The 16,044-nt window shown below is 39.5% G+C and overlaps 1 pseudogene; it reads right to left on the bottom strand.

Annotated features, from left to right (window-relative positions):
• Positions 1 to 1,748: 1,748 nt before the first annotated feature.
• On the bottom strand, positions 1,749 to 7,538 carry LOC122661390 (annotated as a pseudogene).
• Between the last annotated feature and the right edge of the window lie 8,506 nt (positions 7,539 to 16,044).

Below are 16,044 nucleotides of genomic sequence, written 5' to 3'. Positions count from 1 at the left end.
TCCATTTGGAACATTTATCCATTGAGCAATGGTCCTTCCACTCGGCACTGTCAGATCACTAAGGTCGATTTTCGTCCCTGCTTGACAGGTGGGTATTGCAATCAAGCTCCCTCCTACCTTTGCACTGAGAGGGCCAATCTCCATCCGGCTCAAGAAAATCTTTTCATGCCTTCGTTACTTTTTGGGAGGCCTATGCCCCATAGAAACTGTCTACCTGAGTTTGTCCCTTGGCCAGTAGGTTCTGACACAAGGTTAGAATTCTAGCTCTTCGAGAGTGGTATCTCACTGATGGTTTGGGCATCCCGAAAGGAGGCCTTCTTCACCTTGCACCTAAGCTGCGCAGGAAAGGCCCAAAGGCAATCCTAGGGAATAGTAAAGCTTCATGTGTGGCACGTGGCCCCTATGCCCAGACACAGGGCCCCTATGCCCAGACACAGGGCTGCTCAAAATGATCGTCGTATCCTTATGAAAAGACGAAAATACCTTGAAGGCATGACCATCATTTCGTGCGGCCCTGTGTTGAGTAGAGAGAGAGAGAGACTCATTTCATTCGGCCCTGTGTTGGGTAGGGGGAGAGAGAGAGAGAGAGAGGGGGTGGAGTAGTACTAGAGTGGAGTCTGACAAGGGATTCATTACTTTGGAGAAATTATCAGAGACTAGTAGAGCACTGACTCATCCGAATTTTAAATGTTTTTGGGTCATTTGAGTTTGTACCACCAGCTAGTTTCTTTGTTGATTGGAGGAGGAAGAAGGCAAAGGACTAGGATTTCTCGCACGCATTGCAAATTCCCAAATTCTTCGACTGGAAACTAAATTAAGAATGGAATTTTGCTGTTTGGAGCAGTTTTGGACAATGGCAAATTGCTTTGAACAGAAGCTGTAAAGCATGGACCTGGCTTTCCTCCAGCCATGGTGGGAGCTGGAGGATCCAGCCCAGTCAAAACGAGGGGTTGGTCATTTCATAGTGTGGGGTCCGCTTGTGAAATGACCCAAACACCCTTGTTTTGGTTGGGCTGGATCCTCCAGCTCCCACCATGGTCGAAGGAGAGCGAAATTGTTAAAGCATTGTGTTTTGGGTTAATGATCCAACAATTTCGTTCTCTCATAGATGCTTACATTCTTTGCTCTCCCTCTTCCACTTCTATTTCTCATTTTCCACCTTAAGGGAACCGTAACCATCGATAATCTGATGGAACTGCTACGACGACTGATTTTGTCAAACAATATATTGTTTGGTTTAGTTTGAATTTTGAACATAAAAGCAGAACTCTAAACTTAAAAGCGGAACTCTGAACTAGGGTGTCAATCCGTCGGTTCGGGTTGAATCAGTTTTGATGTGATAAGGGTGAGTCTGAAACCAAACTAATAAAGAAAGCTTTGATTTTGTCAGTTTTGATTTGCTTTTGACTTCTTATCAGGTTAGTTTCAATTTGAGTTTGGTTTGACATATTTATTGGAAAAATGTTTTTCTAATGAGTTTTAGTTTGGTATTGGTTTTAGTCCGATTTTTTTTCACCTAACTTGGGTTTGATTTGGGGCATAAGCAACAACTTGACCTAAACTCAGCAAGTATAAGAAGAGAGTAACCAGAAACTAATGAAAACTAAGCTATAGAATAAGTAATAATATGCATCTTGGATTGGAAAAGGGAAATCATGACTCAAACATGAAATGCATGCTTTGATGTTTTTAGCATCATAGAGATTATTAATGCAGCCCAACTATTTCCCTAAGGCTTGGTTAAGTCCGATTTGTTTTACATTCACTTCTTTAACTCCAACATCTAACTAAGCCCTCCAACCTTAATGACAAAGGGAACAATGAAATCAACCACTGGCAACCACAAATGGACTGTGAACCTTGTATTTTCCATTGGTCCAAGTAATAGACCCAAATGCATCATCTTTTAATGGAGACGAAGAAGCCAATGAGAAGATCATGTGGTAGCTCAGCTTCTTATTGCCCTTCATGAACTGCAGTTTATCAGGCACTACCTTAACATCTAATCCAGGCGGTACCATAATGCTTGCAACATAGGTTGTCTTCATCAGGACCAACATTTGTGACCCTTCTACTCACTTTCTTGCTCTCTTTCTGACCGAGTTTGGAGATGGCAATAGATGGGTAGTTGAGATTGGAGATCAAATCTGTGCTGGAATCTTCTGGGCAGTTGAAACCATCAGGAATTACAGATGCAATTTTCTTGATTGTGGAAAGATTGTACCCATAAGTACATAAGAAGAGTAAGTAGTCTTCTGTATCAGTCTCATACAATAGCCCTGGTTGTAATGCTCCAGATGGGATCATCTCTCCTGCACCAAAATCATAAGGTGTGCCCACTGAACCTGAATCTGTTGTAATCGGCGCCTTTTCATTGTTTGTTTGAGAAGCTTCACATCAGCCATGTGTATGTAACAATGTCTAAGTCAGTAATTAGTTATTACAGATTGGTTTGCTCAAATATTGAACTTGAAACTGTATAGATTCAAACCTGTTGTCATGATGGCTGATTTGATAGCAGAGGGACCCCATGTGGGGTTCTTAGATTTGATTGTAGCCGCAATGCCTGAGACATGTGGACAAGCCATGGAAGTCCCAGAGTTAAAATTGTATTGGGATGGCTTCTGCCCTTTTGGGGCTTTTGAAGTATCATTGGTTTCAATCCATGCTGCAAGGATGTTCACACCTGGTGCAGCGATGTCTGGCTGCAGAAAATTTGATTACCCCCTTAGCCATGGTTTTACAGAACAGTAAATTAGAGGAGAGACTAGAGAGAGAGAGAGAGAGAGAGAGCTTGCCTTGAGAATGTTTTGGATAGGAGAAGGGCCTCTGGATGAGAAGTATGCAACAATAGGTGCTGGCTTATACTTGGTCACAGACACTGTTGGTAGAATGGTTGCAACTGGATTTCTGAAGAAACCCAGAAAGACATCAATTTGAACATTCATATAAACAGAACCAAAGTTACAAAAGACTTGATTATTTTCATGTTGTACCTGGTTGAGTTAATGTAGGAGAGGATACCAACGAAATCCTTGGAAGAGATGGCAGTCATGGGGAAAGAACCCGTTGTAAGAGCCACCGATCGTTCTATGTCATCAACCACAACAATTCCGAGCCCTCCTAAGCTCTGCACTTCATCCACTTGATCTCGTTTGGAATAGCTTCCCTTGGTTTGATCACATAGAACAATCTTCCCCTTGACCTTAGCTCCATCCAATGTATACAGATTGCAGTTCCTGAAAAATTGTAGAGAGAGGGAGAAACCGTGAGAAATGGAAGCCCAAGAGGAGCCAGAGAGGACAGATAGGCTCAGTTTTGATCTACCTCGCATCATCGTCCGTGCTTGAATTCGAATTCGCTGACAATCCAAAGATCAAGGGATAGGTAGGAGATTTTTTGAGGGTAGAGAAATTTATGCCTTCACCCTACACTTGGTGAAACCGAAGCAGAGCAGGCAGAACATGTTTTTAGTGAAATCTTGGGCCTGGAACAGGGTTTTAAGAATCGGGAATCGGATCAGTAAATCAGCCTATCCGGATCAGTATCGGCTGTAATTGATATCTACTAATCCGATCCAAATCCAAAAACCCTAGAAAGTCCCTGTTTTTGGATATGAGGATTGATTTGAACTGCAATGAATGATTCCGTGTTTTAAAACCAAAAATGGTTTTAAGAATCGAGAATTAGATCGGTGAATTGGCTATGACCGATTCAGATTTCCACTGATTCAACACGTCAGATTCACATCCAAAAACCCTAAAAATTTCTTTATTTTTTTATTCTAAAGACCGATTCTAAGGTTTTTCCGCACCGATATGGTCCGATTCAAAAGTGAAACTCACCGATTTCGGCCAATACCCTATTTTAAAACCCTGTTCAAAACTTTAGTAAAACTCAAAACCTGATTCATTCATTTCCATTTTACCTTGAACACCTTTTTATTGCCCAAGACGCAATCGGACTCAAAATCCCTATCAATGGTAGTGGCAGCAACGGTCAGGATCCATGGAGCAACATTGGCAACCGTTGATAAAGCGGGCCATTCGTTCCCACCTGAGCAAACCACTGTGATCCCCTTCTCTACTGCATGGAAAGCTCCTATTGCGATTGGATCGGTACTTAAATCCGGCGTCAACGATGACACACCCAACGATAAAGATAGCACTTCGACTCCGTCGCGTATAGCATCATCGAATCCTGCTAGGATTGAGGATCCACGACAACCGTAGGATGCTCTAACCTTGTAGATGGCTATCCTTGATCCAGTGGACCCACCTTTGGCTGTCCCCTCCGCTAAGCCATAATAAGATGCATTGGCGACTGAGCTGCCTGCTGCCGTTGATGCTGTATGGGTCCCATGTCCGCTCGCATCTCTTGGTGACTCTGCGCTGTCATTGTAGTATCGTGCGCCGATGAGCTTTCTATTCCCCCCGCCCCCAAATCTGAACGGTTAGATTGGAACAAATAATTTTAGTATGAGAATCTACGGTGCTGTTACCTGTTACAGTTGGAAGCTTTGAAATCTTTGGCTTCCATGCATGTTCCCTTCCACCGGGTGGGAATCGGGCCCATATCCTTGTCTTGGAAGCTCTCGGACTCGGGCCATATTCCTGGTTCATATTTAGGTTTAAGTGATAACCCGACCCGATAATGTTAGCAATGAAATTATCATTCTACAAGATTAATAATTAGACCCGTATCGAGGACGCCTATGATGGTGTCAGACGAGTTGGACCCATTAGTTACTGAGTCAGAATCAGGAGTAGAATCGGTTTCAAGATCAGCTTGATAGTGTAAGAAGTCCCATGATCGTGTGGTATGGAGCTTTAAGATGGGGTCCACGAAAACCGAAACGACTCCGGGCTTTTCAGCGATTCTCTGAGCTTCCTCAGCCGTTAAACGGGCGGTGAATCCTGAGAAGCCATGTTTATAAATGTGAAGTAGTGAACTTTTAACGTTCTCCTCCCTGGCAAAATTACAGAGATACCCATACATTAATTATAAAGAAAGACCATGGTCCATGGTTATGCTGAGGATTTGAGTCTGGTCCAGTTTGGGCTATATGGGTTCCACTGTTTTAACCTTGGTCTAATCTGAAGCCCAAGCCCATGAGTGCTTGACTTCGGTATCAAATCAATTAAAGTAACACAAGGGTGTGTGGGGACCAGGTAGGGATGTAAATGGATATTCGTAAATCCGTATTCGATTCGCATTTGTATCCGTTTAGGAGAATCCGAATTCGTCCGAAACTAATCGGATACGAATATGATAATCCCCCTATCCGACCGATTATTATCCGATTCGTTTAGCGATCAACGGTAATAAAATATCCGAAATATAACTATGTGTTTGTCTATCCTTTTAAGTTACCTTATTGAATTTTGTTATCTTATTTTTATAAATTTATAAGTTAAGATAATGTGATTCTTTTTCTAGATTTGTTATTGGTTTATATATATTATTTTATGCAATGTGTTACATGGAATTACATATCTATTAAAAAATCAAAAGTAAAAAACATAAGAGAATAAAAGACTAAGAAGAGTAGAAGAAATGGTAATACCTGAACTCTCAAGTTTCAACCCTAACCTTCATCATAAAAGCATAAATATGTCAACGGATAGTCGAAAAATCGTATTCAATCAGTATTCATATCCATTTAGGAGAACCGTATTCAAAAAATCATTATCCGAAAATTATTTGAATCCGTCCGAATATAAACGGATACGAATATGATAATGCCACTATCCGACTGAATTCGATCCGTTACATCCCTAGGACCAGGATCCTTTGCAGTACCAACGAGGCAGCAGTGCACATCCGATGGCACAGCAGAGACCTGCAGTGCCGCCCCGCCAGTACTACAGAGGATTTTAATTCGTGGGAATACTGGTGGAAGGCACTTTTGACCCTACATTGGTGGTGTTTATTTAACAGGTCAAGGAAAATTTTCTTCTCATTGGTTTTTGCCAGAGGTGGAGGAAGACTTTCCTTGACATTAAAAGGTGAAGGAAATTTAACCATTACAAAAAAAAAAAAAAGAGAAAACTTTATCCTCAGAAGTATTAAAAGGAAAAGGTTTTGCCAACCCATTAGCTTTAATAATGATATAGGAACATAATAATCAAAATAGAAGGATAAATTTGGTTATTGTTAAGTTTCATTAGATGGTAAGGCTTAGCGGTGTCCAATGGTTGGTTCAGTTTGATTTGGATTGGGTTGAATCAGTTTTGATCTAGAAATGAGTGAGACCAAAACAAACGATGAAGGAACTTTGGTTTTTGGTTGGTTTTGATTTATTTCAGCTTTTTAGTATCGAGTTAATATTGATTTAGATTGGTTTGATTTTGGGTTTCAACCAAAATAATATCTTACATTCACAACTTGAGGGTTTCTTTGGTATTGGTATGATTTCTATTTGTATTTATCTGACCTGTTTTTATTTTTATAGGTGTTTGGTGTAGTTTATAAACTTTATTTTTATTTATTATAAATTAAAATAAATTACAAATTACAAATAGGTGAAGAACTATTTGTAATTTATTGCCATAAACCATTTATATTGATTTATATGCTCACCCCAAGGCCCACCATTAACGAGTCACTCCCACGGCGGTCAGAGGACAACTCACTACCATTCCTAGATTACTTTGGACATGCAGAGTCAACAAGACCGACGTTATTAGAACCAATCGTTTTTAATGCATCAATTGTTCGATGAAATGTCTCAACCGTGATTGCAGGTGTTGTGAAATTCAATCATGTGTGCCTATTTTAGAAATTGTTTTGAGAAATAAGAATGTCAAATATATTTTTTTTACTTAATTTACAAATAATTCTATATAAGAATAACCAAACATGATCTAATTTCTTGCCACAAATTGTTATGTAAGTTATTTCCAATAAATAAGACGGAAATGCAAATACAAATCATACCAAAGCGAGCCTAGTAAAGAAAGATTTGTAAAAACGGTTTAAGTCATCTTCCTTAAAGTTAAACAAATAAAAAATTAAAGTTAGGAAAATTGATTTGATGTATTCATGTTGTAATCGGAACAAAGAAGAATGAACTACAAAGAGAAAATAACTAATATTGAAATCAATGGGTTGGTAAAATTTGTATTGAAATCGTTGTTTTATCATTGTAACGGTCATAGAAGTGAGCTGGATTTTCACTCTAATTGTAACGCTATTAAGGCTTCATCTAAAGTGGATATCTACCATGAAAAAGTATAATTATCAAATGTAATAAGAGTTTTAAGTAAAATTACACAATCATAATTATAAAAAAAAAAAAAAAAATTTCTTTTCATAAACCAATTAATTTTACTGAAAAGTTCTTGAATATTTGTAAATAAAATGCAATAAATAATTAATTAACCTTTCCAAAACCGAAGCAAGAACCTGAGCTTGATCATCTAGTACCGAACCCAGGGAAGAAGAAGCAGCTCCCATGTAAACGATGTAGGTGTTAATAGTACTATTACCATCTATGACTATTGTTTCAGCCGCCACTCCAGATGATAAGAGAAGAAAGAGAAACGATGAAAAGAGTAGATAGCAGAAGCAAACTGGGCCTTCTTCCATTTTTGCTATTGATGATCGATCGATCTTGGTGGCATGGAAATAATTTATAGGAGAAAGTATTGGTTGGGGTATTTGTGGTGGTGGGTGGAAGCGCAAGTCTGGGCTGTGGGGTGGATTCGTGAGAGAACGCAAGTGTTCTACCCAAAAACAAAAAAAAAGCAGAAAAACAAAAAAAAACCGAAAAAAAGCCACCCAAATTGTGCCACCCGTTGGGATTTGGATCCTCTGCGGTTTCCGGTTGAGCAGCTATCATGTTGTGCTCAGCTCACAAACCGTCACGTGGATTTTATGTTGATTGATCCAATGATTAATAGATGGCGGTTTGACATTTTTTTATTTTGAACAATAATTTTAAATTTCAAATTGAATTCATTCATCAACCAATGGATCGGTATGACATCTACGTGGCTATTTGTGAGTTTAGTGCAGCATGATAGTCATTCAACCCCAGGCCACCAACAGAGATGGTTTTGGAGATTTAATGGAGATGTTGAAATTGATACTGATAGAATGCCCTTCTAGACGTCAACTTGATCTATAAACTTGGTTATTTATGGTCAATTTCCCAAAATTGGAAGAACTACTCTTCAATTATGACACGTTAACGTTTCAGATTATCCTAAACCATGTAATTAGTGGGTAATTTGTTTGGCAGTTTGCAGAAAAGGGATTGATTTGGAAAATAAATTACTACCCATAGAAGAACAGGGAATGCCCCATTATTAAGCATAAAGTTTAATATTGAATAATCAAGATAGCTTAAATTAGTAGATAATTTGTTCGGCCGTTGGGGGGGGGGGGGTTTAATGTTCAGTTTTTTGATCAGTTTCCATGAGAATGGATCATCTGCACGTATCAACAGGTAAACGTACATGTGAGAGCCAATCACCTGTCCTATTTTTGTCATTTACAAGGGGAGGAGGGGTTTTTATGGAAACAAAACTAAAATGTGATTGACTCTCACATGTATGTTCACCTGTCGGAACGTGCAGATTAACCAGACTCGTTTCGAGAATGGATCATCCATTTGGAACATTTATCCATTGAGCGACGATCCTTTCACTCGGCATTGTTAGATCACTAAGGTCGATTTTCGTCTCTGCTTGACAGGTGGGTATTGCAATCAAGCTCCCTTCTACCTTTGCACTGAGAGGGCCAATCTCCATCCGGCTCAAGGAAAACTTTTCATGCCTCCGTTACTTTTTGGGAGGCCTATGCCCCATAGAAACTGTCTACCTGAGACTGTCCCTTGGCCTGTAGGTTCTGACACAAGGTTAGAATTCTAGCTCTTCGAGAGTGGTATCTCACTTATGGTTTGGGCCTCCCACAAGGAGGCCGCCTTCACCCTCCACCTAAGTTGCACAGGAAAGGCCCAAAGGCAATCCCAGGGACCAGTAAAGCTTAATGTGTGGCACATGACCCCTATGCCCAGACACAAGGCTGCGCAAAATGATAGTCGTGTCCTTATGAAAAGACAGAAATACCCTGAAGACATGACAGTCATTTCATGCGGCCCTGTTGAGTAGAGAGAGAGACTCATTTGGTCGGGTCCTCTATTGGGTAGAGAGAGAGAGAGAGAGAGAGAGGGAGATGGAGTAGTACTGGAGTGGAGTCTGACAAGGGATCCATTACTTTGGAAAAATTATCAGAGACAAGTAGAGCACTGAGTCATCTGAAATTTAAATGTTTTTGGGTCATTTGGGTTTGTACCATGCACCAGCCAGTTTATTTGTTAATTGGAGGAGGAAGAAAGCAGAAGACTAGGATTTGTCGCACGCATTGCAAATTCCCAAATTCTTCGACTGGAAAACCGTTTTAGGATAAATTAAGAATGGAATTCTGCTATTTGGATCATTTTTGGACAATGGAAAATTGCTTTGAACAGAAGCTTTAAAGCGTGGACCTGGCTTTCCTCTAGCCATGGCGGGAGCTGGAGGATCCAGCCGAGCCAAAACGAGGGGTTGGTCATTTCATAGTATGGGGTCCGCTTGTGAAATGATTCAAACATCTCTGTTTTGGCTGGGTTGGATCCTCTAGGTCCCACCACGGTCGAAGACGAGCAAAATTTAGGGCTGTAAGTTTGGCCATGTCGGTCTGAACTCGCCTTGGCCCATCCTGAGCCCAAACAGGGCTTGGGCTAAGGTTTCTGGCCCTGAGGGCGGGTTAGGGCCAGAAATTCGTGGCGCTGAGTCAGGGTCAGGTTGGGTTAGGGTTGAGATCTCGGGCTCAGTCCGACCCTGATTTTTAACCCTAATGGCCCTGAAGAAAGTTCTTTATTTATTAAACAATAGAAGGTATTATACATATAAACAAGTGTGTGCAGCACTTTTTTTTTTTTGTGGTGCATAAAAGCCAATTGCTGTAAGGAGGTCTTGGGTTCAAGCCTTTTGTTCCACATCTTCCCTACACTTGTTATTTTAATTTGCTTATTGCAGGGCCAAGGTCAAGGCCAAAAGGCCAAGCCTGACCCAATCAGGGCCAATCAGGGCGGGCTTGGGCTGGGCTTGGCCCGTCAGGGTTCAGAGTTAGGGTCAGGGTATTTAGGCCCTGAGTCAGGGTCAAGGCGGGCCTGGGCCTGGGCCCAGCTAAGGGGACTCAGGGTTGGGCTAGGGTTTTAAAAAGCCCGGCCCAACTTGACCCTATTGCAGCCCTAGCGAAATTGTTAACGCATTGCGTTTTGGGTTAATGATCCAACAATTTTGTTCTCTCACAAGTGCTTACGTTCTTTGCTCTCCTTCTTCCACTCTGGTTTCTCATTTTCCACCTTAAGCAAACCATAACCATCGATCATCTGACGGAAGATGGAACTGCTCCAACGACTGATTTTGTCAAAAAATATATTGTTTGGTTTAGTTTGAACTTTGAACTTAAAAGTGGAACTCTGAACTAGGGTATCAATTCGTCGGTTCGAGTTGAATCGATTTCAGTGTGATAAGGGTGAGTCCAAAACCAAACCAATAAAGAAAGGTCTTTTTTTTTTTTTTTTGTCAGTTTTGGTTTGCTTTTGACCACTTATTAGGTTTGAGTTCGGTTTGACATATTTTTGTATGGATATTTATGGGAAAAATGTTTTTCTAATGAGTTTTAGTTTAGTATTGGTTTTAGTCCAGTTTTTTTTCACCTAACTTGGGTTTGATTTGGTTTGAAGTTCTTATTGATTTGTTATCAGGTTGGTTTTTATTTGATTTGGATTTGGTTTGACATATATGTATGTATGCATGAAAAAAAATACATTTTTTTTAATAAGTTTCAGGTTGATTTTGGGTTGTATTGGTTTTTGTTTTGGTTTCAGTCTGATTTCTTTCACCCGATTTCGGTTTCGATTTTGGTTTGTCGTTTCGGTTTGGTTTCAGGTGAGCAATACCCCAACCTAAAGCCAATTCAATAAGGATCGGTTCTGACTAGGTTTTAAAACCCTTAATAAGAACCCATGCTCTCACAGGCACGAGCATATCCATGTTGTGTCTAGTTTTTAAAAGAGTCCCTTACTCCTGTAAGTTAAACCGGGATCATTGTCGGCTCCATTTTTCGGGCAACTCCATTTTCCCAAGTTCCTCAAATAGGAGGTAGAAATGACCACCCTATCCCTGCCCGACCACACTGCCTGGGTGGAGTCCATGTGAGAATAAATCGATCCGAATAGGGATAAAATCCCAAAAGCCAGGATCTCCATAGGGCGTTCAAGAACACAATCAAATAAATAATAGAAAACAGGGATAGAACCACCAACCTTGTTTCGCATCCATAGTGATGATGATTGCAACGAAAAATAAAGAACAAAGATCTAGGTGCTTCCCCTCTATTCCCAAAGTAACTGGCCTGATGAGAATACCGTATGCGCAGGGACGATGAACACTAAATATCTCCCTCTCTTTCCAGAATGCACTCCTCAATAGTGATTGAGAATAATTAGTTGTTATATGAGTAGAGGGGGGATCTAGCTCTTCTTATATAGTAATCCCTATAGGGTCTGACTCATCACAGTCCCAATAGGAATCTATCTACCCACACTAAAGCCAGTCCACATAAGATTCCTAATATAACTCAATGACCCCCTTAATTAGACCAATACCATAATTAGCCTGAGTTTTACTTTATTTAATATTAGTCCATATTAGGGAATATAGTATTATATTCCAAATATAATTCTAACATTCTCTCACTTTGACTTATATTAAATCACTCATTTTTAAAGAGATTTAAAAACAGTTTTGACCAAAACAAATCACAGGCTAACAACCCTTTAAGAAAATTTTATGTGCATATTTTTAAAAATAAGTTGGTCTAGAGGTCGTATTAGAAAATCAATCCTATCCCATAGAGTTTTAGACACCGAATCATGGCGGTAACTGCATCTATGATCAAGCGACACAGAGCCTTCCATGGTCACGAGAGCCCTCAACTCTACTAACATGGATGTAATGTGGTAGTGTGGCAACGAGATAATACTCACATAGTGATTCCTTATGTATTATCAATTTGTCAGTCCAAAATTTCTCTTCTTTAAATGGCGCAGGCTCACTAGCGAAATAATCTTTATGATTCCAACGAATCTGTATGTCTCATCAGAAATAACTCGAGTTATACTTTATATGTCACAAGACATACCTTTAGGCTAATAACTTAATGCCCCAGCCTTGCTTAAGGTTAACACATTCCTTAAGACTTTAAAACCAGAAATATATACATCATGTCAATGAAAAAAACACCCATGTGTTTAAAAGAAACTGCATGCAATAATAATTGATATATATAAGCCAACGGTAAAAATTATAGATGAAAAGAAACTTCATTTTACAATGGAGCAAAAAACAACTCCCACTAACCAACCGCATCCCATGATGCACCTAAGCCCATGCTTATGACATGCCTTTTAAAACAGAAGGGTGAATACCTTAGGTTAGGGGATCTATAACCATATCAACTGTACCAATGTGCTCTACTGCAATGTCATATTTCTTTACTGTCTCCTTTACGGTCAAATACTTAACCTTCATGTGCTTAGACCCTCTAAGTTCTTTATTGTTGTTTATAAACAACACAGCAAAGCTGTAATCACTATATATCTGGATGGGTCTATCCACAAAATCTAAAAAATGGTCAACTACTTTATGAGATTCCTGAGTCAAATAACCTGAGTAGCAACCCCATGGAGTGCTACAAATTTTACCTGTTTAGTCAAAATGGTTACCAATGTTTGTTTTGTACTGATCTATGATACTACCCTTCCTACCATCAGGAAAACATAACCAGATGTGGACCTCCTATCATCCTCACAGCCAGCAAGGTCGGAATCTATATGACCCACTAGCTTGAGTTCAGGAACGTGTCTTTATGTTGCATATAATCTTTTGTCCCCTTCAAGTACCTCAAGACTTTCTTGGCAGCAACCCAGTGACTAAGACCAGGATCTTACTTATATCTGCCAAGAAGACCCATCACAAAGATAATATCCGGTTTAATACAAACCTGAGCATCCATGATACTACCTAGTGCACTAGCATAAGGCACCTCATTATTTCATCATTTTCAGCTTTATTTTTTGGTCATTGTGTTGAGCTCAGTTTGTCACCCCTGAGAATAAGAACATTCTCAGGTTTGCAATTCAGCATACTGAACCTCTCCTGAATACGATCAGCATAAGCCCTCTGAGAAAAAACTTAAGTAAATGGCGAGAACGATCCCTATGGATCTCAATGCCAAGGATAAAAGAAACCTCACCAAGGTCCTTCATGTCAAATTCACTAGATAATAGTTGCTTTTAATTATGTAACATCCCTAGGTCACTGCTAGGAAGCAGGATGTCATCCACATAAAATATGAGAAAACATAATTTGCTCCCACTAACCTTGTGATATACACATTGATCCACTTTGTTTTCTACAAAACTAAATGAAGTCACGACACTGTCAAACTTCAAATACCACTGCTTGAAAGCTTGCTTAAAACCGTAAATAAACTTCTTGAGCCTACACAAGATGGTCTGAACCATCCACCGTAAAATCCTCAAGTTTAAATCAACAAGCTCCCAAACAACATTATGTTTCATCGATTGCACCTCATCTCTCATCACATCTAACTACAAATCTAACTAAGAACTAGAAACAACGTCCGAATAAGTAACTGGATCAACCACACAACCAATGTTGTAGTCATGTTCTCCCCCAGATAGACCTCATAGATAGAAGGTATTTCTGAATTTCTCTCCCTGATGGATTTTCGTAATGGTGCTACCACTGCCTCACCCTGAATCTGAGGAATCTCAGCTGGAACTGCATCAATGATAGAATCCTCAACCATATCCTGATTAAGAGGAATCTCATCAGGTGCTACATGAATGTCAAGGACCATATCAATATCAGGCACCTAAACTCCAGCGGGTGTAACCAATGGCGTAGTATGCCCCACATCCGTCTGAATAGATAGAAGAACAGGTACTAATGTACCAACCATGTCACTATCTTGAACACTCTAAGAACAATCATTCTTTTCGGTCACATCAAATTCTAGAAACTTCGCTGTTTATGAGTCCATAATCCTAGTGCCTCCGCAGGGATTATAAAATTCATATCCCTTCGAATGATCTGGGTAGCTAATAAAATAGTAACGAGTAGTCCTGGGATCCAACTTGTTCAAAGTCGGATAAAATAGTTTTACTTCTGCAGGGCACCCCAAACTCTAAGATGGTTTAAACTAGGTTCAGTAGCTACATGGTTAAGGATATAAGGAGTAGTTTTCAAAACCTCTCCCATAAGAACTTAGGTGAATTTGTCTTACTGACCATACTCCTCACCAGTGCAATTATGCCTTTCAGCGACACCATTTTGTTCAGGATTTCCTGGCATAGTCAACTGACCAACTATCCCAGAGTCCTCTAGGTATTTGGTAAATAGGCCCTTAAGCTGTCCAACATCGCCATGTCTGCCATAATACTCACCCCCACGATCAGATTTAACAATTTTAATAACTTTCCCCAACTGTTTCTCAACTTCAGTCCTAAAAATCTTGACGTGTCAAGAGATTCAGACTTTTCTTTAATTAAGAACAGATAGCCATAATGGAAATAGTCATCTGTAAAAGTGATGAAATAAAAATTTTTATATAATGAGGCTGAATAGAGACCACTAATGTCAGTATGAATGACCTCTAATAGGTCAAAACTATGGATTACAGTTATCTTCTTTATCTTGGTCATATTTTCCTTACAACAGTCTACACAAGTTTCTTGATCACTTTCAAGAGTAGGTAGGATGTCAGACTTTATCAGCCTTTTCACTCTTGCCTTAGAAATATGACCTAGCCTCTTGTGTCATACTGTGAAGGACCGTTATTTAGGTAAGGGTCTTTTGGAAACAACGTTTTTAACTTTATAGGAGGCGTAGTTATCATTGGGAGATAAACACAGTCTGTACAATCCATTGGACATAATGTAGGAACCAACTTTACTTGAAACAAAAAAATGGTAACTACCAATGTCCAATACTGAAAATGAAATTAAATTTCGCCTGAAGGACGGTACATAAAAAGTGTTCTTTACAATTAAATTAAAACTAGAAACTAGTAATAAAATGATATCTCCCACGAACTTTACGTCAACATATCCATCGTTTCCTATGACAAACCTTGATTCATCCTGATTTGGCCTCTTTCGATTTATGAATCCCTGTATAGTAAAAGCAACACAGTTAGTTGCCCCGCCGTCTAGCCTCTAAGAACTGGATGAGGCTTCTAATGGATTGGATTTACAAACAAAAGCCAAAGAATTATTACCTAATAGCTTGGGTTTTAATAATCAAGTTTTGTATTTGTTGCAGTCCTTCTTTATGTGACCCTTCTTCTTGCAAAAGAAGAAGCGATCACTCTCTTTCTTGAAAGAGTCTCTCTTAGGTCCTAAATTGTTAATCTGATCGTATTCTTTATTGGCAGACTTATGAGTAAGATTTTTAGACTTTTCACTCTTATGGGATTTGGAAGTAACAAGGATAGTGTGGGGTTTATCTTTCTTTAGTTTCTCTTCCTCAAATATAACCCTAGAAATAAGGTCATTAATACTCCAGACACCATCCTGGGAAAAGTAGTTGATTTTGATGATATCAAACTCAGAAGGTAAGGTATTAAGGACTTGATGAACAATCAAGGCATCAGGAAGAGCAACATTCAAGGCTTTGATTTTGGTTTGATAGTCAACCATCCAAACAATATAATCCCTAACACCCCCAGAACCATGATATTCCATATTAAATAGCCCTTGCAGAAGTCCCCCAATCTCAGCATTCGATGAGACTTGGTATCTCTTGGAAATTGCATCCAACAACTCCCTGGTAGTACATTTATCAGGCAGACCACTCTTTAGCTGTTCCGGTATTAACCTCTTTATAGACAGTACAGCTAAACGATTACTCTTTTCCTATGCATAATGCACAGATCTTTCATCATCAGTACTATCATCTGTTA

The sequence above is a fragment of the Telopea speciosissima genome, chromosome 5 (assembly GCF_018873765.1).
Source record: "Telopea speciosissima isolate NSW1024214 ecotype Mountain lineage chromosome 5, Tspe_v1, whole genome shotgun sequence".
Lineage (NCBI taxonomy): Eukaryota > Viridiplantae > Streptophyta > Magnoliopsida > Proteales > Proteaceae > Telopea > Telopea speciosissima.
This window is presented reverse-complemented; position numbering and strand designations above follow the sequence as displayed.